Source organism: Camelina sativa, chromosome 6, assembly GCF_030686135.1.
Source record: "Camelina sativa cultivar CO46 ecotype springtype chromosome 6, ASM3068613v1".
NCBI classification, from domain to species: Eukaryota; Viridiplantae; Streptophyta; class Magnoliopsida; order Brassicales; family Brassicaceae; genus Camelina; species Camelina sativa.
Window position 1 is genome coordinate 14,632,596 of NC_141885.1, and position 22,145 is coordinate 14,654,740.

General features: G+C 32.0%; 1 long non-coding RNA gene and 1 pseudogene across 30 annotated transcripts; one reads left to right on the forward strand and one right to left on the reverse strand.

Moving 5' to 3' along the window:
* Nucleotides 1-21: 21 nt before the first annotated feature.
* On the forward strand, nt 22-10,044 carry LOC104790889 (uncharacterized). 30 transcript variants are annotated; one of them, XR_015559031.1, is made up of 6 exons: nt 22-601; nt 1,006-1,070; nt 1,150-1,213; nt 1,354-1,427; nt 1,542-1,610; nt 9,721-10,044. It is a non-coding gene; the product is annotated as an uncharacterized LOC104790889 (long non-coding RNA). The 30 variants fall into 30 exon arrangements; XR_015559025.1 differs by having other exon boundaries at nt 1,154-1,213; nt 9,721-9,787; XR_015559021.1 differs by having other exon boundaries at nt 1,154-1,213; nt 1,354-1,443; nt 9,721-9,779.
* Nucleotides 10,045-16,353: 6,309 nt separating this feature from the next.
* Nucleotides 16,354-18,133, reverse strand: LOC147942592 (UDP-glycosyltransferase 76E6-like; annotated as a pseudogene).
* Between the last annotated feature and the right edge of the window lie 4,012 nt (nt 18,134-22,145).

Here is a 22,145-nt window from a genome sequence, read left to right on the forward strand (position 1 = left end):
AGAAATCTGACATAAGGTTAGTTACTTAATTTATTTTTATTTCATAGTCATCTACCAAAGTTGCTCTTTTTCTATCTCTCACATGGTCCCATGTCTAATTATCATATTGTAAATAGTAAACATACTTAGAGCAAGTCCAGTGGAGTAACAAGTACCGTTACTCAATCTTTTTAAGGCCCAAAAATAAATCAAAAACCTTAAAATATGTCCAATTTTCAGAGAATCGATTCTTATGAAGGCAACGGAAGAACCCAATAAGACATGATACGTGTCAATTTTGCATTGGATAATGAGTAAATAGAAATTTTTTTTTTTTTCCCAATTTCTTCTTTTCTCTTTCCCGACTCTCTCTCTCTTTTCTCTTGTGATACTTCCCTCTCTCTCAAATCCATAGAAATCATTGAACAAATCCATAAAAATCATTGGATTCAAGGCGATTACGAAGGTCATGCCTCTTTACGGTCCTAATTCTCAAGGTGGTCGTTGTGTGGGAGGTTTCTCCTCTGGTCGCGGTGGTGCTCATCCTGGTGGAGGGCGCGACGGCGGTGGTAGTCGTGGCGGTGGTGGTGGCGGTCGTGGGAAACAGCGATGGTGGTATCAGGTAATTTTTTCCTTTCTCTTTTCCCCTAAATTTGAGTTTCTGGGTAACTCTTGAGTTTTGAGCCTGAATTGTGTGTCTGTGTGGTCATGTTGATACTTTTTATACTTGATTTGAATCGATGTAGCTGCTGTAGTTAGATTTGATTTCTTCAAATTGTATTGTATCCGGTTGCAAGAAGATGAAGAAGCTAGAGATTAGGTGATATGTGTAGCTCGATTTTATATATGTTTTGTTTGGTTTTGTTTCCTTTTAGGATATAGTTGTTGGGGAGACTTGCGTTGAGTTCCGACATTAGGATATATCTTGTGGCTCTAAGCCAATGATGATCGGATCCAGTGCATTAATCATCTTATTATGAATCAAGTTTGATAGATTCTCAAGCATTCATAAGTTTTTTTTTGCAGCGATTTTGTATCTCAAACAACATTGTTGAAAGATTTCGTTTTTTGTCCTTGAGGAGGATGAAGAAGTAAGGTTTTTTTTTCACTTTTCAATACCATATACTTGGTAAGTGATTTAGGATTTTATGTGTTTTGATTTTGTTTTAGGTAGATTGAAGAGCAACATAGGAAAGCATTAGAGGAGTATCCTTCTGATTTTGCATAAGATGAGGTTAGTATAGACTACTGATTGGTGATTGCTTTGAAAGATGTCTTCAACAGGTCCATGAGCTCTTTCTCTCTCTCTATTACAGTCTCCTATATGTCTCCCTCTTTGTTTTCTTCTGATTTCTTTGACTTAAACCTTTGTAGAGTAAAGAGGCTGGTAGGTAAACATGATGGCATACGGTCAGAACTTCGATGATGGAAGAGACGATTACAATTAGGTAGATGATGGTTACAGTAAGCATCACTTTAATCTCTATTTACTTACAATTTTTGATTCCATAAAACTTAGAAACGATTCTAACTAGTTGAAGATGTTCACTGTGTTCTGCCAGGAACAATAGGCGGCTGACATTGGCTGATTTCATTGATCATCCAGATTGTGGAGACTATTTTAAATCCAGGTACATTCTGATCTTTTCATGTATGTTGTCACATGTTCTCGGCTTGGGAGCAAGCGATTGTTGTTTATTTTGATTTAAAAAATGGTGCTTTGGTCCTATTTGAAAAAGAAGATTCTTTGCTTAGTGGGTTTCTCTAGTGGAATAATGAATTTTGATAAGTACTTAGTGGATTGATTTGATTAGATTAATAATAATTATATGATTAATTTATTTGTGAGTAACCCATATGGGTTACTCCACTGCCCTTGCTCTTAATACTTAACATCTTTTCCAAAAACGTACTAAAATTACAAATACCTCAAGAAAATAACCCTTGCATTTTGACCGTTTTTCTGTTTTATACAAACCGAACCAGAACTGGTTAATAATCTAGAGGAGCGGTTTAGAAAAACCGGGACATTTTCGGTTCGAGAAATCAACTCCCCTTCCTCCGAAACAAAATCCCACCTTTATCGGTTTTGCACTAAACCAGACCCACCTGCCAAAAATCTGGTGGTTTTGGGACCGCCGTAGCAAGAAGAACAAGATGGAGAGAGATAGTCTAAGTCAACGAAGAGTTAAAAGAGGTAACTTTATGAGGTCAATCAAAGTCGGAATAAAGTTTTGAACTTTCTTGGAATTGGGACTTGGTGATGATTGCATAAAACATGTAAAAATATATGGATTGGTGATTGAAGAGCCAAAGCGCCTTCCTGCTGATGACGTAAAACAGAGATTCGATTCAAATAGCTTCAAATTAACAAGTAACCGATAAACATCAAACAACGTTCACAAGAGACGCAGAATCATCATCTCATCTGTAAGAGTCTCCGATGGAGATCCAACAAAACGATGAGGAAGATAGATTCTAGAGATCCTAGAAAGCTAACAAGTTCAGATAATTTGCATAATGAAAGCAGAGCTAACATGTGCTCTAAATACTCTGTGAAAACATAAACAGAGTTATAACGTTTACTAGCATGGTTAACGGCTAACGACTCCAGCCCTTTGTCTCACGAGTTTCTCTTATTCTTCTTATCTTGACCATCCATGTGTAGACTCTCGTTTAACCTAGTCTACACATTGCGTAGTCTGATCTTTCTATATTTCGTATAAATAGATGAGGAGAGTTCACATGACACTCATGGGGAGAATAACGCAACAATGGATTTTATAAATTGGGTATTTGACAACACAATGGTTAAGGCCACAAAAGTGTTTTTGAAGATTACAAAGGTTGTGAGCGAGCTTTTCAATAGTTACAATGACGATAGTGTTAACAGGAAGGGGAAAGATACGAAATTCAACAATTGGGTCGAGGAAAAGCTGATGACCTCGGTCCTCCTCTCTATTGTGGTCCTACTGGTCGTTATGGTTTCTAGAGCCTGCAACAATGAGTAAAAATTATGTGATACTTAAAACATTTTTATTTTGAAAATGATATTTTTTTTTCAAAAATAAAAATCCCAATAAAAGTTTTATTATTGGAGAGGGATAATTTTAATTAACCTTTTAAAAGTTCTTATTTAAAAAAAGTACACAATTTAATATTAAAATTCTCCCATTGGAGATGCTCTAATAATGTAACTTTCAATTGAATGAAGAGATTGACGTATAACAGTCTAAACATCTACAAACGTTTTTAACAAGATTACGACTTAACAATCTCATATGTCCAGAAATTGTTTTTGCGTGAATATAACACAAAAAAATACACAAGATGCAATGAATTACGGTACGGTTGGGACGCCCCGAAAGTAATATATATATCAGACCTGAGAGCAATGTCTAGGCACCACCTTTGCATTCCCATCTTGGAATACAACACTACTATGAATGTTTTCATAGTCTCTCCCTATCTCATTTCATCTTTAAAATGGAAATGTTTAAAGAATAATTGTATTTTGATTTGAATGATTTTTTTTATTGAAACAATTACTCAAATGTTATCCAAAGTAAAGAAAAAATACACCTAAGCAAATTAAAATATACATCAGAAAATTAAAATACACATTATTTTCGATTTTTCATGTCACTAGTCAGTTTTTTACCCAGAATCGACAGTTCTTTGTTTATGTCAATGAATTGGAAAGTGAACAGTTTTAACCCCTGTTTTAAAAATCGGCCAATTTGAACGATTACACAGCGTGGAATCGCTAGACAGTGATCGCCGCCGCGATTATGGCCAAATCGGAAGGTAAATCGGGAAAAAAAAAACTCGATTTTGATTGATTTTTCACCAAAATATGATGTTAAATGTGGGGATCTACTATTTCTATGTCATAATCCTGTTCAAAAACGCGGCCGCCGAGGCCGTTTAATCGCCGATTATACGCTTGGCGGAGGGCAACCGCCGCGATTTCATCCTATGCGGCAAAAAAATCGGAAATTTTAAAATAATTCAATTTTTCAAGTTTTTGAAGTTGGAAATATGTTTTTCTTTGTAGATCTATGATGTAGGGACGAAATCTACAAGAAAACAAACAAAAATCGCAAAAAAAAAAAAAAAAAACGGCGCTGATTAGGGTTACAGGTCGCAGACCCAGAGAAGAAGACAGGGGTATATGCGACATTTCATTTTTAGTTGAGTGTAATTCTAAGAAAATAATCAAATAATCCACTGCCTAGAGTCGAATCCTGGTTTACAAAGTTTCCATTAAGCCACAAACCACTAGACTACACTCACAACTTTAACATTTTATATCTATATATACATAAAATATGTGTAAATTAGAATTATTATAACTCAAAATTAAAATATAGAATGGAAAAATGAATATTACAATCATTATCAGCTATAAAAAGTAATAATTATAGACAAAGATTGATTTTTACACATTCTGATCATTTTGTGTAAAACATTCAAAAAAACAAGACATTTAGGGGTTAGGGTTAGGGTTTGAGGTGTAAGGTTCATATTTCCAACATTATGAGTTTTAATATAACAGTTTGGTTTTGGTTATATTGTGTTTGGTTTAAGGTGATAATTTGGATACACTAATATAATAACCATTTGAAAATTTACAAAATTTTGAAATTACTTTTCGGTTATTTCCGGTTATGGGTCGGTTAGATGAATATATAACCATAAATAACCCAAATGTTATCCAAATTAGATAGATTAACTTAATATAACTGATAGCAAGCTGAATATAACCGTAATTAACTGAAAATAATGGAAAAAAATAGTTTCCGGTTCGGTTCGGTTTAGTCGGTTATTTAGTAATTCTAATTTGAGGGTTGGCTGAGTTATGGTAAAGTTATGGCTGAGTTGTGCAACGGATATATTAATTTATTATATACCCTCTCGAGAATACAAAAAGTGTTGTTGGGGAGACGCAAACAATTATTATATTTATTGTTAAGAACCACACGCATAATAAATGAGTTTTTAGCGATTTTTTATTTAAAAAGAATTCAAAATTTGAATTTGAATTTTTAAATTTTTCTTTTTTTAATAAAAGTATTTCTCAAACAATTGACTGATATGGCTGAGTTATCGACATAAACAGCTGACTTATGAAATATGTGTAAATTAGAATTATTATAACTCTAAATTAAAATATAGAATGAAAAAATGAATATTACAATCATTATAAGCAATAAAAAGTAATAATTATAGACAAAGATTGATTTTTACACAGTCTGATCAAAATGTGTAAAACATTCAAAACATGACATTTAGGGGTTAGGGTTAGGGTTAGGGTTTGAGGTTTAGGGTTCATATTTCCAACATTATGGATTTTAATATAACAGTTTGGTTTTGGTTATATTGTGTTTGGTTTAAGGTGGTAATTTGGATATACTAATATGATAACCATTTGAAAATTTAAAAATTTTTGAAATTACTTTTCGGTTATTTCCGTTTATGGATCGGTTAGATGCATATATAACCATAAATAATCCAAATGTTATCCAAATTAGGTCGATTACTTACTATAACCGATAGCAAGCCGAGTATAACTATAATTAAGCGAAAATAATGGAAAAAATAGTTTCCGGTTCGGTTCGTTTTGGTCGGTTATTTAGTAATTCTAATTTGAGGGTTGACTGAGTTATGGTAAAGTTATGGTTGAGTTATGCAACATATATATTAATTTATTATATACCCTCTCGAGAATACAAAAGTGTTGTTGGAGAAACGCAAACAATTATTATATTTATTGTTAAGAACCACACGCGTAATAAATGAGTTTTTAGCGATTTTTTATTTAAAAAGAATTCAAAATTTGAATTTGAATTTTTAAATTTTTCTTTTTTTTAATAAAATTATTTCTCAAACAATTGACTGATATGGCTGAGTTATCGACATAAACAGCTGACTTATGAAATATGTGTAAATTAGAATTATTATAACTCTAAATTAAAATATAGAATGAAAAAATGAATATTACAATCATTATAAGCAATAAAAAGTAATAATTATAGACAAAGATTGATTTTTACACAGTCTGATCAAAATGTGTAAAACATTCAAAACATGACATTTAGGGGTTAGGGTTAGAGTTAGGGTTTGAGGTTTACGGTTCATATTTCCAACATTATGGGTTTTAATATAACAGTTTGGTTTTGGTTATATTGTGTTTGGTTTGAGGTGGTAATTTGGATATACTAATATGATAACCATTTGAAAATTTAAAAATTTTTGAAATTACTTTTCGGTTATTTCCGTTTATGGGTCGGTTAGATGAATATATAACCATAAATAATCCAAATGTTATCCAAATTAGGTCGATTAACTTAATATAACTGATAGCAAGCCGAATATAACTGTAATTAAGCGAAAATAATGGAAAAAATAGTTTCCGGTTCGGTTCATTTTGGTCGGTTATTTAGTAATTCTAATTTGAGGGTTGGCTGAGTTATGGTAAAGTTATGGTTGAGTTATGCAACATATATATTAATTTATTATATACCCTCTCGAGAATACAAAAAGTGTTGTTGGGGAGACGCAAACAATTATTATGTTTATTGTTAAGAACCACACGCGTAATAAATGAGTTTTTAGCGATTTTTTATTTAAAAAGAATTCAAAATTTGAATTTGAATTTTTAAATTTTTCTTTTTTAATAAAAGTATTTCTCAAACAATTGACTGATATGGCTGAGTTATCGACATAAACGGCTGACTTATGAAATATGTGTAAATTAGAATTATTATAACTCTAAATTAAAATATAAAATGAAAAAATGAATATTACAATCATTATAAGCAATAAAAAGTAATAATTATAGATAAAGATTGATTTTTACACAGTCTGATCAAAATGTGTAAAACATTCAAAACATGACATTTATGGGCTAGGTTTAGGGTTAGGGTTTGAGGTTTACGGTTCATATTTCTAACATTAGTTTTAATATAACAATTTGGTTTTGGTTATATTGTGTTTTGTTTATGGTGGTAATTTGGATATACTAATTTGATAACCATTTGAAAATTTAAAAATTTTTGAAATTACTTTTCGGTTATTTCCGTTTATGGGCCGGTTAGATGAATATATAACCATAAATAATCCAAATGTTATCCAAATTAGGTCGGTTAACTTAATATTACCGATAGCAAGCTGAATATAACTGTAATTAAGCGAAAATAATGGAAAAAATAGTTTCCGGTTCGGTTCGGTTTGGTCGGTTATTTAGTCATTCTAATTTGAGGGTTGGCTGAGTTATGGTAAAGTTATGGCTGAGTTATCGTTTAGGGTCTTCTCAATAATATGAAAAAGTATTCTTCTTTCTTTCTTGGGTCTTTTGTTCTGTCAGATTCCTAATAAGTATTAAAACGTCTCTCGATGTCACAAAAAGTGTTGTTAGGGAAGCGCGAAAAATCACTAATTTTGTGACTGCTCAAATCCACATGCATAATAAATTCATAAAGTGAGCTTTTTATCACAATATATTATTGCAAATAATTAAATAATTATTATTCGAATTTAGAATTTTATTTTTCTAAAAGTATTTCTCCAACAATTGAATATTAAAATTATTATAACTCAAAATTTAAATTTAGAATGGAATATGTCTATTATTAGGTTAACTGATGGTTTCCCGCCAAAATATCGCTTTACAGCTTAGTTATAATCATTACGGGAAAACGAAAGGTCATGTGACGGCTGAGTTAGAGTGAGTTATGGCTGAGTTATCACAAGTAACAATCTGAAAGTAAATGGATTATATATATGACTTTACGGCTGAGTTATAATATTTATGGGAAAACGAAAGGTCATATGACGGCTGAGTTATAGTGAGTTATGGCTGAGTTATCACAAGAAACAATTTGAAAGTAAATGAATGATATATATGACTTGACGGCTAAATTATAATATTTACAGGAAAACAAAAGGTCTCGTCGATTCATGTTACGGCTGAGTTATTGTGTTTTATGGCTGAGTAATCACGAGAAACAATATGAAAGTAAATGGCTGATATATATGACTTTACGGCTGAGTTATAATATTTACGGGAAGACGAAAGGTCTCGTCGACTCCACTAGTTTCTGTAGACTCTTTCGCCGAAAACTCTACACAGAGACATAGCTGATCGGTTTTCCATAGCCCCAAAAAACATTGCAACTGTCGATCATTGGAGACAAAAACTGGTGGAGTATCATGCGCCATTAGTTTCAGTGCCTTGTTCGAGAACATGTAGCTCAACTTTAGCTCATGGCTAAACACGTCCAATCCATAGTCTTCAAGAACAAGCTTCACAAGTTTGTCGTGTGTTGTGCCTCCATCTATCTGCACAACTATACAACCTCTATCGTCGGTGTTAAATACATATCTCTGTGTCTTTACCCAATTACCGGAAACAATTAGAACCGGAACTGGATCCATGAAAGAAAAATGAAGAACAAGGTGAAGAAGAAGTAGAAGAACAAGGAAAAGAACAATGTGAAGAAGAAGTAGAAAGAACTAGGTGAAGAACAATGTGAAGAAGAAGTAGAAAGAACTAGGTGAAGAAGAAAAGTGAAGAAGAAGTATAAGAACAAGAGTCGAACGACGTTTCGTATTTCTGGAGAAAAAAAAAAGATGACATGGAATGCTGGCATGGATGTTGCGTCCGACGTGGCAAGTCAGCCATCAAACAATTAATAACTCAGCCTATATAAAACTCAGCCACAACATGAAAAATATTACAGTAATTAAAAAAACATTACAGTAATTAAAAAGCAAAAAAATTCCTGCCAAATTCAGTTGTATCGTTTAATAAGTCAGCCATATCGTTTAATAAGTCAGCCGTAACTGAATAACATTCTAGTAATTAATTTTTTGTTAATAAGTCAACCGTCAAATGGTGGAGTTGTATGATAAGTCAGCCTATCACGACTGAGTTGTACGATAAGTCAGCCTATCACGGTTGAGTTGTACAATAACTCAACCGTAACAGTTGCTCATAAGTCAGCCGTTTTTCATAACTCAACCAGTCGGAAAATGGTAATTCAGCCGTGTCGTAGTGATAACTCAGCCAAAATTTTAACAACTCAACCATCGGGTGAAAACTCAGCCGTAAGGACGGCTGAGTTATAGCATATCTCAACCAGATTTTAATAAGTCAACTGTAACGCTTGGTTGAGTTATGCTATAAGTCAGCCGTCCGCTCTTACTCAAATGTTTTTTTCCATAACTCATCCGCAACATACCTGTAACTCAATCGCAACATTCATCTGTAACGCGTTACGGCTGAGTTATGGTTACACGTTAGCGATTTCTGACGTGGCATCTGACGTGGCAATTGCATTTTTGTAATAACGTTTTTTCCGGTAACATAAAACAAGGGTACGCTGGGTATTTTGAAAATACCCGAAATATTCTAGTAATAAAATCTCTTTTTTGGATTCTGGTAATATTACTAATTTGGATAACATTTGAGTAAATCACACTTTTTTATTTGCATAACAATCCATGTACTTTGTAAAATTTTCAAGATCAAGCTAGATCTAAACAAAAATCAAGCTTCGTCTATTATGTCACATGGAGTTTATTAACTTTACTCTGCAGCAGCTACGTGCTTGCTTTGCGAGTTTTGGTTACTCTGGTCCAGTTTCTTTGAATGTCTATGAGATTTATATACAAAGAAGTATCTTTGTGAAATAAATATTAGATTCTCAGACTTGTGGACGTTAACTCTTGTGGTAGATGATGATTTATACGAGTATGGTGAGGCGAAAACACTTTAATTATCTTGCTGGAAAGTAGCCAGCAGCCCAGCGATGAAAGAAAGTTCCTTCAATTGGTCCTCCTCTTCTATCATTTAATTAGAGGTCCAAAACAGAAATAAGTATCTTCTTTTTTTTTTTTTTTTTTTTGTGATGATGCAACAATTTTATCTTGAGCAAACTAGTATTTGATTTTTAAATTTCGTTTGCTTACAAAGTAAACCACGTACTCTGTAAGATTTGCAAGATCAAACTTGATTTATGCAAGTTCAATTATCTCTAATAATACATGAAGTTTGACATATTTTCTTTATCTTCTACTACTCATAGAGGCTTTGATCTTGTTCTGTAAACTAAAGTAGATTGATAACCCCGTGGTGGCACTCATAGTCATAGTCTCATAGATAACAATTAAAAAAATTATCTGTCATTTAATTAATTAGTTATATTGTTAATTATTTTCGTTGTTGGTGTCGGTGTGTAGTGGATGTAAATTATGATATCGACAAAAAAAACTTTAAAAATTTGTAAAATATTTGCTTGGTCCTTCTCTTAATTGTATCATTTAATTAGAGGTCCAAAATGGAAATAATTGTTTTTTTTTTTTTTTTTTTTGTTGATGCAACAATTCCATCTTGAGCACACTAGTTATTTGATTTTTAAATTTTGTTTGCTTACAAAGTAAACTACGTACCCTGTAAATTTTGCTAGATCATGCTTGATATATGTAAATTCAACTATCTCCAATAATACATGAAGTTCGATATCTTAATATTTCTTCTACTCATAGAGGCTTTGATCTTATTTTGTAAATACCAAAGTAGACTGATAACTCGTGCTGGCACTCATAGATAATATTAATAAACTCTCAGATGCTCTCAATTTAATTTGAACAAAGAAACTTGCTCCCAGTTCCAATTTTAGATAATTTTCCAGTGCAAAGAAATATATTTTACTGATATGGCCTAATTAACAATAGCCATAAGCATATAATCACTTAGTTATTCAGAAAAGAGAAAAAGAATAGCAGTAAGAAAAAACCCAAAAGAGCAACCATGTATGGCTTTGTGAAATCATTCCAGCATGCAAAAGAGCAAACCCAAAAGGCAGAGGCTCCTAGTCCTACCACCATGCTTCATTGAATCATTTTCCTTGAAATAGCTTATAATCTTGTAGGTTTTGCGTTTTATTTATTTGGTTACTCTTTGTTTATTTATGTTTTGTTCATAGTTGTTAGATTGAAAGACAACTGAATTAGCAGAAATTTGTGTGTGTGTGTGTTATTTTTTTTTGTTTTTTCTTTAGGGTCCTTTGTGTTTTTTTCTTTAGGCTTATCATAAGAAAAGTAGGTTTCTTAGGGTTTTAATGTTTTCTTGATAGAAAGTTTGAAAAACCTTGTAAAACCTTTAAAAAACCTTCTAAAAAGGTTTAACAAGATATTATTATCCAAGTCTGATCAACATTAAGAAAAAAAAAATAGTAAATAAAAGATAAAATGTCTGATTAACCTTAAGATTTTTATATTTTATTTATAAAATTTTTGATCAAACTTTTTAATCTAATACAACAATTGCAATATGGATTAAAGTAGGATTGGAGACCGTGCGTGCGGTGGACGTGGGAACAATGTCTAGGCTCCTCCTTTGCATTCCCAGGGGATGAAATCGGGAAGTAGCTTATCCTGTTGTCCTTTGTGTTCAACGAAAAGGTTGAAACCATAGTGATACAACATTGTAGACCCTAGGAGAAACCCGAAACAGAATTTTATACCACCTTTCAAGGTAGCCATGACAATGTTTGCATAGATTTTGTCGAATACAGAGTGAAAAAGCAAAAGCCGTACGTGACACTTGTTATTCGTATTGATTTTTCTTATTTGCAAACAAAAAAATAAAAGCACGTAATTTGTAAATGTTGCAAGATCCAGCTTGATCAATACAATTCAATAGTCTCAAATCTTATATAATACTAGCATTTGATTCGCGCTACGCGCGCAAATTAGATGAAGTTGTTTTATTTTAGTAGTTTGTCATTTGGTTATATATTTTTTCTCTTTCTATCTGGTTACGTTGTTCTTATCTTGTCCTTTGAGCTTTTATTTTTTTATTTTTTGGGTGTACTTTTTCCAGTTTGTATAATATATTCTATTTTAAATTATTTTAATTTATTTAAATCATCATGATCTTTTTTTTGTTTTGATAAAATATAGAATTAGAAGTTAAGTTTTGTATAGTAATTGTTGTTGTCTTGTTTTAGTCGTTAGTTGTGGTTTTTTAAAATTATTTTTCATTTTGTCGTTCTATTGTTATTTGGTTTTATTAGATGTTGTTATAGGTAATGTTTTTATTATATGCTTTTTTACTTAGTAACACGTGGGAGTAGTGTTTTTTCTAAAGGCTTTTGTGTTTGGAGTAATGAGTTTGTAGTTTTTGATGACAAATGGTTTAAAATCTCAATTACTTAGTATACTTGTTTTTTCGGACGACATATGTGAAATGATGTGCACCTTTGTTTATATAATTAATTATCGGACAGCTTGTCGAACTTAATTATGACTTTGATTTTCTTTGCGTGTAAGTGATTCTATGGTTTGGATTTCAATGGTGTTTAGTTCCTTTGATGTAGTGTGCCTCAACATTTCCACTTGCAATGCATATTTTTCCCTGAAGTTTTTGTATTTGCTAATTGCTGCTAGTGGATTCATGGCTAGAAAACAAACCTCCAGAGTCCCGCATTGGAGTCATATAAGGATGAAGTGGATTCCGAGAAGGATGCGTGTTTCGCTTCCCATCCTATACCGAGATTGTATCTCTGTAAAATTCAAATGATATAATGAATGTCCTTCATTATAGTTGGAAGTCAAAATAACAAATAAGATATAAATTAGTAGATTACCTAAACGGTGTTGTCGCAACATTATCTGATATTGCATCCCGATCAACTGCATATACAAACTATTGTTAGAACTCCTTCGACATGTAGAAAGAAACCCACATGCGGAGAAGTAAATACAAGGGCTTGTCTTTCAATTCTACTACAAGTCCCCTATACCCTTGAAAGGTCCTAGCCGTATTTTAACAATAGTACCCAACAAAGAATCGTCTCCCCCTCCTCTTCCACCCCTATGCCTCCCTCCAGCTGCATTTAAAGATACAAATAAGAATATGCCCAAACCCTACGTCGATAAGCTGTATATGAATTTCACCAAAGATATGCAAAGAATATTGGTTTGAAGCAATGAATCATTATTTTACAAAAAAAAATGTAGTCATATATTGTATAAAACAGAGCCTTATTCTAGAGAAATGGTAAGAGCAACAGACCAGTAAACAATACAAATCAACTAAACAAAACCTTAGGTATTCTTACTCATAACCAATATAGAAAGTAAAAATATGAGCATACAATTATATCTGCCTCTGTCGCGCTGAAATCTTCCTGGAGATGAGTGTACTGGAACATGCGCCTTCATATTTCCGTACCTTGGAAAAGAATCACCACCCTAGAGTAGAAACGTTCTAGATAAGGTGACACTACAGTTTAATTAAAATATGAAAACATGGCCACATCACAAGACACTTACATTTTTGTTAGCCCCAGAACGTGATCCACCAACAACAATGCATGATGTGCATTTAGTGCAGATAAACCCGGCATGCTCAAGATGATGCTAATCATATATAAATAGGGCTCCTTTGTAAATATGCGTTACAAGACCTTTTTTACTCTAGAATGTACAAATGAATTAATGTGAGATTGATTTGTACATTCTCATCAATGAAGGAAGTGGACGCCCATGAGTTGGCTCCTTTTTTGACGTTGCGGGCAGGCTAGTGACGGAGCATTCTTCCGACAATCTGTTGGTGAAGACGGTCAACTTTGAGGTCAGCGAATGAAACAACAAAGTAATTCATATTAGTCAGAAAAGAAGTGGAAGACAGAGTATAATCTGAGCATCATGAAGTTGCAAGTGGTAGCTTTATATAAGACTGCGACTTACCTCAATTGAAGAAATGAGTAGTGGGTTAAGCATTAGATGAGAGAGCTTTGAACGACACAAATTTCCGTTTTAAACAAATCCGTTACAATGGATATGGAAGAGAGGGCAGGCTATGAAAAGGTGTGGAGGAGTGGGAAACATATAATTGATTTCTAACCATTGAAACTTTGAGAATGTGAAACGCGAGGAACATAGAATAAAGGAGGAGAGGGATGCTTGAAAGTCGCACAAACAGCAGCTAGGAGATCCGTGGCTAAAGAGTTGTTGTTAGGGCAACTAAAACATTTGGTTTTAATATGGGTCTTTCAAGTGTTATGAAATAATAGGCCCAAAAAATTAAATAAGGAACTGCTGACGTGACAACACCAGGAGTGAAGAAAGTGAACTTTATATATATAGATGACAAGGTTTTTTTCTAATTTTGCCTATGGATGGCGTTCTATTTTTGCGACATGTGTAATTTACATTAATTTTAAGTTTGATCTTTTAAATAAAAATTTATTTACTTAGAAAAGTGTTCATTTCTTTTATCTTCTACCAAATCTTTAACTATTTTCGGTTTGTATTATTTAGTATTATTTCATAGCAATAATCTATATAGGTTACTTTGGTAAAAAAAAAGTAATCCATCTTACAAGAATATATCTATTTTAATTTGTACAATTTGTAAATTATTCACTAATTTTCTTTTAAATTTCTTTACTCTTTGTTTACCAAAACTTTAATTATTTTTGGTTTTTTATTTAGTATTATTTCATAAAAATTTTAATAGTTTACTTTTGTTAAAGAAAAAGTAATCTACTTTACAAGAATATATTTATTCTATTTTGTTTTTACGATTTATAAAATCGTAACTAATTTTTTTATCACAACCGTAATTTTATTAATTAACTATTTTTATCGGTTTCACATGTCAATATATACTATATATTAAACTATAATAAAGTAGAGTTCTGAGACATTGTCATTTGGCACCACTCTATTTTATTAACATGTGTCATTTTTTTTCATTTTTAATGAAATAAAAGACACATTATTGCTAATCTAAAACTAAATTGTCTACACACATTTTTTAATTTGAGACATTTTTTTGTTCAGTTTCTTTAGGTTACATTTACTTCGCTCAATCAATAACCTTTAAGACATTATATGTGGACGTTTTCTTTTGTTCAAACTATTCATGTTGCAATAATGTATGACAGAATTAATTACAATTATTATGCTTTATAATTGTATTTATTGTCATGAATGTAGTTACTCAGAATAATGTGTTAATGGAATTTCTTACAAACTTCATAAAATGTTTAGTGTATTATATAAGATCTAATGCTCACATGACTAATAACGAAGAAAACGATCATGCACTATATGTCTTTCTTTTCCCATCATTTTTCATGGTACTTTATTTTATTTTTTTCTTATAAAGTTTTTTAAAAAATAATGATGTCTTGCACTATGATGATTAACAGATTAATATATCGATGACTATTTGAAGAAGTCACATACTTTATTTTTTTGGTATAAGAGTCGTGTCAATATTTATTAGCCTCTTTCAAAAAATTATGTTTTATGATAGTCATGATTTAAAGTTTTTGCATTGTTTTGTAATGTATTTTATTTTATTTTCAAACTATAGTTGGAAGTCTTCAGTGATAAAGATGAGCCCAATGCTAAAGTACAATCTCTTTGGCTTTGAACATTCACTCATAATATTATAGTTGTAAGTCCCTTAGATTTCTCTCTTAAGTCCTCTGAGCTTCAACTACAATATATTTCTAAGTTTACGTTTCGTAAATTTGCTTTCTTTTTCATTTTTAAAAGTTTTTTATCCCCATTACAAAAAATATTTTACTTTGCCTAATTTTACCGTGTAATGCATATATACATGGTAAAAAAATCCATATATACATGGTAAAAAAATCACGTACTTCTTTATGCCTCTTTGAAATCACTTCCCAAATTTTACAACATCCTTTCGCATTATACGGAAAAACATTACAGAGACCTATTGAAAATATTTAATATATATATATATATATATATATATGTGTACATATTGTAATCTCAATACTTTTATCATAGATATATGTCAATCGTTAAAAGTGGTATAAATTAACACGTAGATTAACTTGTACAAAAACAAGACTACTTTTATATCGCACTGGTATTGTTTGAGTTACTAATCATACCTCATGTCTATTTTTCTGTAACCCTTGCTACATCCGTCATTATGCCAAAAAAGCTTACACCACATGCAATGGTTATCTATATTTTTTTTGGTTTGAATTTCTATTTTACATTTAGGGTATAATTTTGAAGAGATATGATTTAGTATTTAGAGTATACGATTAAAAATATAATGCAGTTTTAGTATTTTTAGAATTTTTAAAATGATGTGCTAAATTTAAAACGAAAACTTATTTTTATGCAATTTGTGAAAATTGTCCTTTTAACATGCACACTTCATAATTATTAACTTATAAATGTATATATTTAAATTCTTTTCAAGGCATATATAAATAATATCATGTACATTTTATACATAATTTAAGGAAAATTTTATTTTAGATATAAAATATTTGATTTTATAACCCACGGGGGTAACTTTCTAGTAATACATAAAGTTCAACATTTTCACAGGGTCTTCAAGTACTTGACAAGATCATCCAAAGCGTTGTATGAGGTACCCCCACTTTTGACAGAGGCTTTGAGCTTCTCTTTTAGAACGAGGGATCTCTCCTGCATCCCGTCTCTTTCGTCGTACACCATCAATCTCTTCACAACCTTCTCAACCTCTCTTCTATCCACTTTACTACCTTCCACCTGAAACCCTATTCTCCAAACACTTTCAACATACATAGCGTTCAACTTCTGCTCGCCATGAAAGGGCCTACAAATCATCGGAACTCCTTCTGCTATGCTCTTGAGTATTGAGTTTCATCCACAGTTGGTCCAGAAGCCTCCCACTGCAGTATGTCCAAGTACTTCTATCTGCGGTGCTCGTTTTACAATGTATCCTCTTTCAAAGATCATCTTACTGACTTCTTTTGGCAATGACTCTATCCCACTGAAGCCAGGGATCGAACTGGTCGGATGACCCATAAAAAAGGTTGGTTGCTATAACACAACCCCCAAGCCATCTCCAGCACTTCTTTGGTTTCCATTTGAACTACTGTTCCCATGCTTATGTATATGACTGACCTTGGTTTCTGCTTGTACAACCATTCAATGCAGCCCGTGTCCTCTTCAAGTAAACAAGAAGGTGGGGAAGCTGTCATGTGAAGAGGGCCTATAGGGTACATCGGAAGTTCAATTTTTTTTTCTAGCCATGATAGAGACTCTCTAGAGAGCTCACGGTGTTGATGATAACAGTGGAAGCTGTTCTTTTGTTAGCTACATCCCTACAGAACTCGAATAATCGATATAAAGGCCCAAATCCTGAAGTGGGTATGTCTTTCTATCTTAATGGAAACAAGTTTTCCACCACCTGTTCTTGCATTTCAGGATCTACAAAGTAAAAAAAAAAAAAAACAAGGTTAAGTGAAACGAGTGGTTTCTGTTAACATATTGAGAAGAAGAAGAAAAAAAAACAGAGCAAAACAGAGCAAGAGACCTTTGTCTCTTCTCTTTTGAGAAGACAAAGAACGAAACTGAAAAATTATATTTACATGAAACTTGTTGTTTACAATCAAGACAAAACTGGTTTATATAGTTAACAAATAGACACGATAACACAAAGACTGGTATCTCTTCGTATTTGATAACTCTCCAGTGAAACATCACAAACTGCAACGTTTAGACCAAACTTAATTATCGGCCAACAGTTTCGAGATGGGTTATTAAGATGGTATTGGGCACCTTCGATGTCGACCAAGAACTTCTCGGCATTGAGTTTGCTTAGTACACAACGTGAAGCATAGTTTATAGCACTTTGCGTGCTGAAGATGACAGTGGGAAGGTTGAACTCCTTGGTTGCAGCTCCACAAAAGTACATGTACTCGTCATAGATGATACATGCGATATCATTGTCTTGAAACTTGCCTCACTAGTTTGTTGACCTTTATGAGAAACTCGATTGGTCCTAGTTTCTCAGACTCTGGTAAGCTCTCTGGTATGGTTACAAATTGAAAACCAGGGAAGTGTTGAGAAGGGGAGCTTACTTTATTGAACTGTCCCTCAACAACGGTAATTGAGAAGCCATTCATGTTAAGGGCTTTCCCAAGTTGCATCATTGGAGATATATGGCCTTGTGCTGGAACTGGAACTAGCACTATCCTTCTCTTAGCTTCCCTTTTCTCCATTGCTTAACCTCTTTCTCTTTTTCTTTAAAATTAAACCAAAAGATAATTCTTTATGAAACAATATTGCAAAAGTAAAAAACAAAAACATTAATCTGTAAGAAACATAGGATCTAAAATATAATGTAAGTTATCTTATTGTGTTGTAAAATGAGCAATATCTTTTTGTATGTGAAATATATTTCCTATGTTTCTTACATACAAATATACAATAAGATACCACATATATATATATATATATATATATATATATATATATTTCCTATGTTACTACAAAAAAAAAAGGCAATTGTGTTGGAGGGCACACCAGCTAATAATGTAACTTTCAGTTTAATGAAGAGATTGACATATCACAGTCGAAAAGATATACCAAGTTTAAACGAGAGATAACGACTTAACAATCTCATGTCCACAAAACTTTGTTTTGGGCTGGACAACACCCTTGTAAGTATGATACTGTCCGCTTTGAATCCAAGTTATCTAGTATTTTCTATTAGACTTCTTTCCAAAAGACTTTGTACTAATTGGAGTCTTCACATATAACTTATTTTTTAATTTTCCAATATGGGTTGTTTGTTTATATCCCAACAATCCTCCACTGAAACTATGTACCACGATCCTATGGCCTCCCCTTCATCGAAACCTAGGTACCCATGCTCCGGTATCCCTTTATTCCTGAAGTATTTTTGAGACACCCTTAATCATGTCATCTTTTTGAGAGATCCTTCCACACCGAATTCAGAGCCCACACCTACTCTCCTAGGTTCACTTTTCGACCTAGGCTCTGATACCAATTGTTGGGCTTTACAAACCCTAAACCAGCTCCCCTATTATTATGATATTGTCCGCTTTGGGCCCAAGTGGTCCAGCCCTCACGGATTTCTTATTGGACTCCTTCCCAAAAGACCTCATACTAATTGGATTTGAATTTGACTTATATATTAGAAACTTATTTTTTAATTTTCAGATGTGGAACGTTTGTTTGTATCCCAACACTTTGCGTGAATGGCGAGGTAACTAAAATCTAACAAAAAAAAACCAAGATAATGCAATGGATTACAAAAACACTACCATACATGTTGGGGAGGCTGCGGAAGGTATATATCAGACGTGAGAGAAATGTCTATTGTGTAGGCTCTTGGCATTCTCATCTTGAAAACATTACTATATGTGTTGTTTTAGACCATCTCCAATGTATGTCTCTATTTTTTGCTCTAATATAGAGCACTAGATAAGGGACCGCACGATGTGCGGGTTTTAAAATTGTTGAAGAAAATAATTCCTTAACCCTAACCAATTTTTTTTTTTTAATTTCTTGAAGTAAATATATTAATAATTTTAGTTAGAGAAAAAATCATATTTGTATTTTCCTTCATACACTAATTTATATTTCTATATTTTAAATATATTATAATAATTATTACAATAATCTAAAGCTAAATTATATCTCACCAAAACTTTTTCCAAATACTCATCATTACAAATATTATCATTTTCAAATTTCAAGAACATCTCACAATATTACAAAATATTTTACATGCAAAGAATTCATCAAAACAACATATAATTAATAACCACTTACAATTTTACCGTATGTTTCACCATTAAAAATATGCTCTTACACCCAAAATTATTTTATTGTTAAAGTTTGTTCTTTATCACCACCTAAGATGTCTCTTAAAACAAATTTTATGTTGCTTTACTTTCATTTTGGCATAATAATAGTTCTTATAATTACTAAAACTGTTTTGTGACATAATTTTTTTAACCATGATTTTTTTTACTCCAAAGATATGTTGGATGAACAACTGGTGAAAATTATCTACTCAAGTACAATGATTTTATGACCAACCAAGAAAAATTTTTAATTGAGAAATTGTAAGTCTCAAATATTCTCGAATCGTAAGTTCTCAACTTATTTCTACCCGAATCAAAAGTTCTCATATATTTCTCTATATACATGGGTTTAAACGGTTTACGAACCAAATCCGATAAAGAACCACATAAATCCGGTTTGAAACCAATTTTAAAACAGTTTACCGTTCTAACTTCCCAATTTCAAAATCGCTTCTCAATTACTCGATCAAGTAGCTTTTGTTTTAGTACCGAAATCATTGATATTATCGAGAAGAGAAAACTCTAGTTTTGACCAGAAACATCAACCATCGACTAATCTTCGAAACTTATAATGGTACTAACTGTAGAATCACTTTTGGAACCTCCATCAGTGTCTCAATCCTCGATTAATTTAGCGGGCTTTAAATATTTTGATTATATTTCATTGCACATGATAGCTTCCATTGAAGAACCTGGACGAATCAAACACCCACAATAGATATGCAAAATTATATCAGGAAAAAATCAAAGATCAAAGCTTTCGATATAAACATGTAAATTTCTGTAGATATAATGTTATCTTCTTAATAAGCTGTCCTATTACGTTTCAAAAATAATAATTCTTTTGACAACTTATATTATTTGTTTTGATTTTTATTTCCTATTTATTAATTAATAATAATATAAATGTTTAATGAATTATTTTTGTTTATACATGTCAAAATCTAATTAAGAAAACACGTATAATATAATTAGTTTGTTAATTTTCCTTTTTGATTTATGATTTTTTTTTAGATATAAATATGTAAATGTTATTTAGATTAAATGCTATTATCTTAATTAACTGTTTTAAAAATAATAATTTTTGACACATGACAACATCTCATCAGTATACTTGACACGTGTGATAATTCTATTAATGGCTAACTTTGAAAACCCAACTTTATATAATAAGATAGTTTTTCTCCAATATATTACTCTATAATAGAGTTAGTGTAAACAAATAGAGCTCAAAATAGAGTTACTCTAAATATAGAACTATCTCATAATTTCTTTTATTTTAGAGTAAGATATAGAGTTGGATTGAAACAAATATTGCTCCGTAATAGAGATTTGACTCTAAAATAAAGTAGGGTCAGAGATGCCCTTACTCTTTCTCCCTATCTCATTTCATCTCTATATTATTATTTTTGTAACCCGTTACTGCCACAAGGGATCATTCGTTTTTTTTACAGAACTACATAAAGAATACTTGTATTTGATTTGAATTGTTTTTTTATTTGCATAACAACCCAACCCATGTACTTTTGTAAACTTTTCAAGATCAGCTAGGTAAAAAAAAAATCAAGATTGATCTATTATATTAGGGATAATTGCATTTTGTATACCTTTATTTGGCCTTGAATGCAATAGTAGACCCCATATTCAATATTTTAGAAACATAACCACTAAGGGTACTGAAATTACCGTTGACTCCCTTACGACCAAACTAAAAACACAAGCCGAAATGACAGATGTAACCCGGAGGAAGTCTGCCATAGATTTCTTTAAAGTAAATTACAAATTAACGTCAACTAGAAGACATAACAATTGGTCTACTCCTTAATTATAGTTTAAATTTTAATTAAAAATATTATAAAGAATAATTTGGTAAATCTATTGATCAAATAATAACCACATAGACTTCCTGCATTGGAATAAAATAAATTTACCTATAAACGAGTCAAATTAAGGGAGGAAAGGCTGATTAGGTTAAAATTATATGATTTAGGGTTTTTCTTAAGTAGACTTCTCTGTGGACTATTTGTGGTTGACTTTGTTATGCCATCAACTATTAATATTATATTAATACCGATAATTTAACCAAACCGATAGCTGAACCTAACCGAATGCGTACCGATTCCTTGTTTTTAACCTAACCGGATAATTTAACGATATATATACTTCTTTTTGTAGGTCAAACCTAGTTTTTACGTGATCTCTCTCTCCAAAATTTCTCTCTCCAAATTTTCTCTCTCAAAAATTCCGATATTGTTGTTCTCGGAAATTCAGATTGTATTCTCATCATTTCTCGTCTTCGAATCTCAAGAACATCTCAGATAAGTATTTCTTGGTTTATTGTCGGCGAGTTGCTTTTGTAACGCTGTAATTAATTTTGTTCGTAAATATATATGTTCTCATCGTTTTTTGTTCATTTTCCACACATATATGGGGTTACACAGCTACACTCAGCCATCTTCTAGTTCTTTGCATGTATGGAGTGAAGGTCCA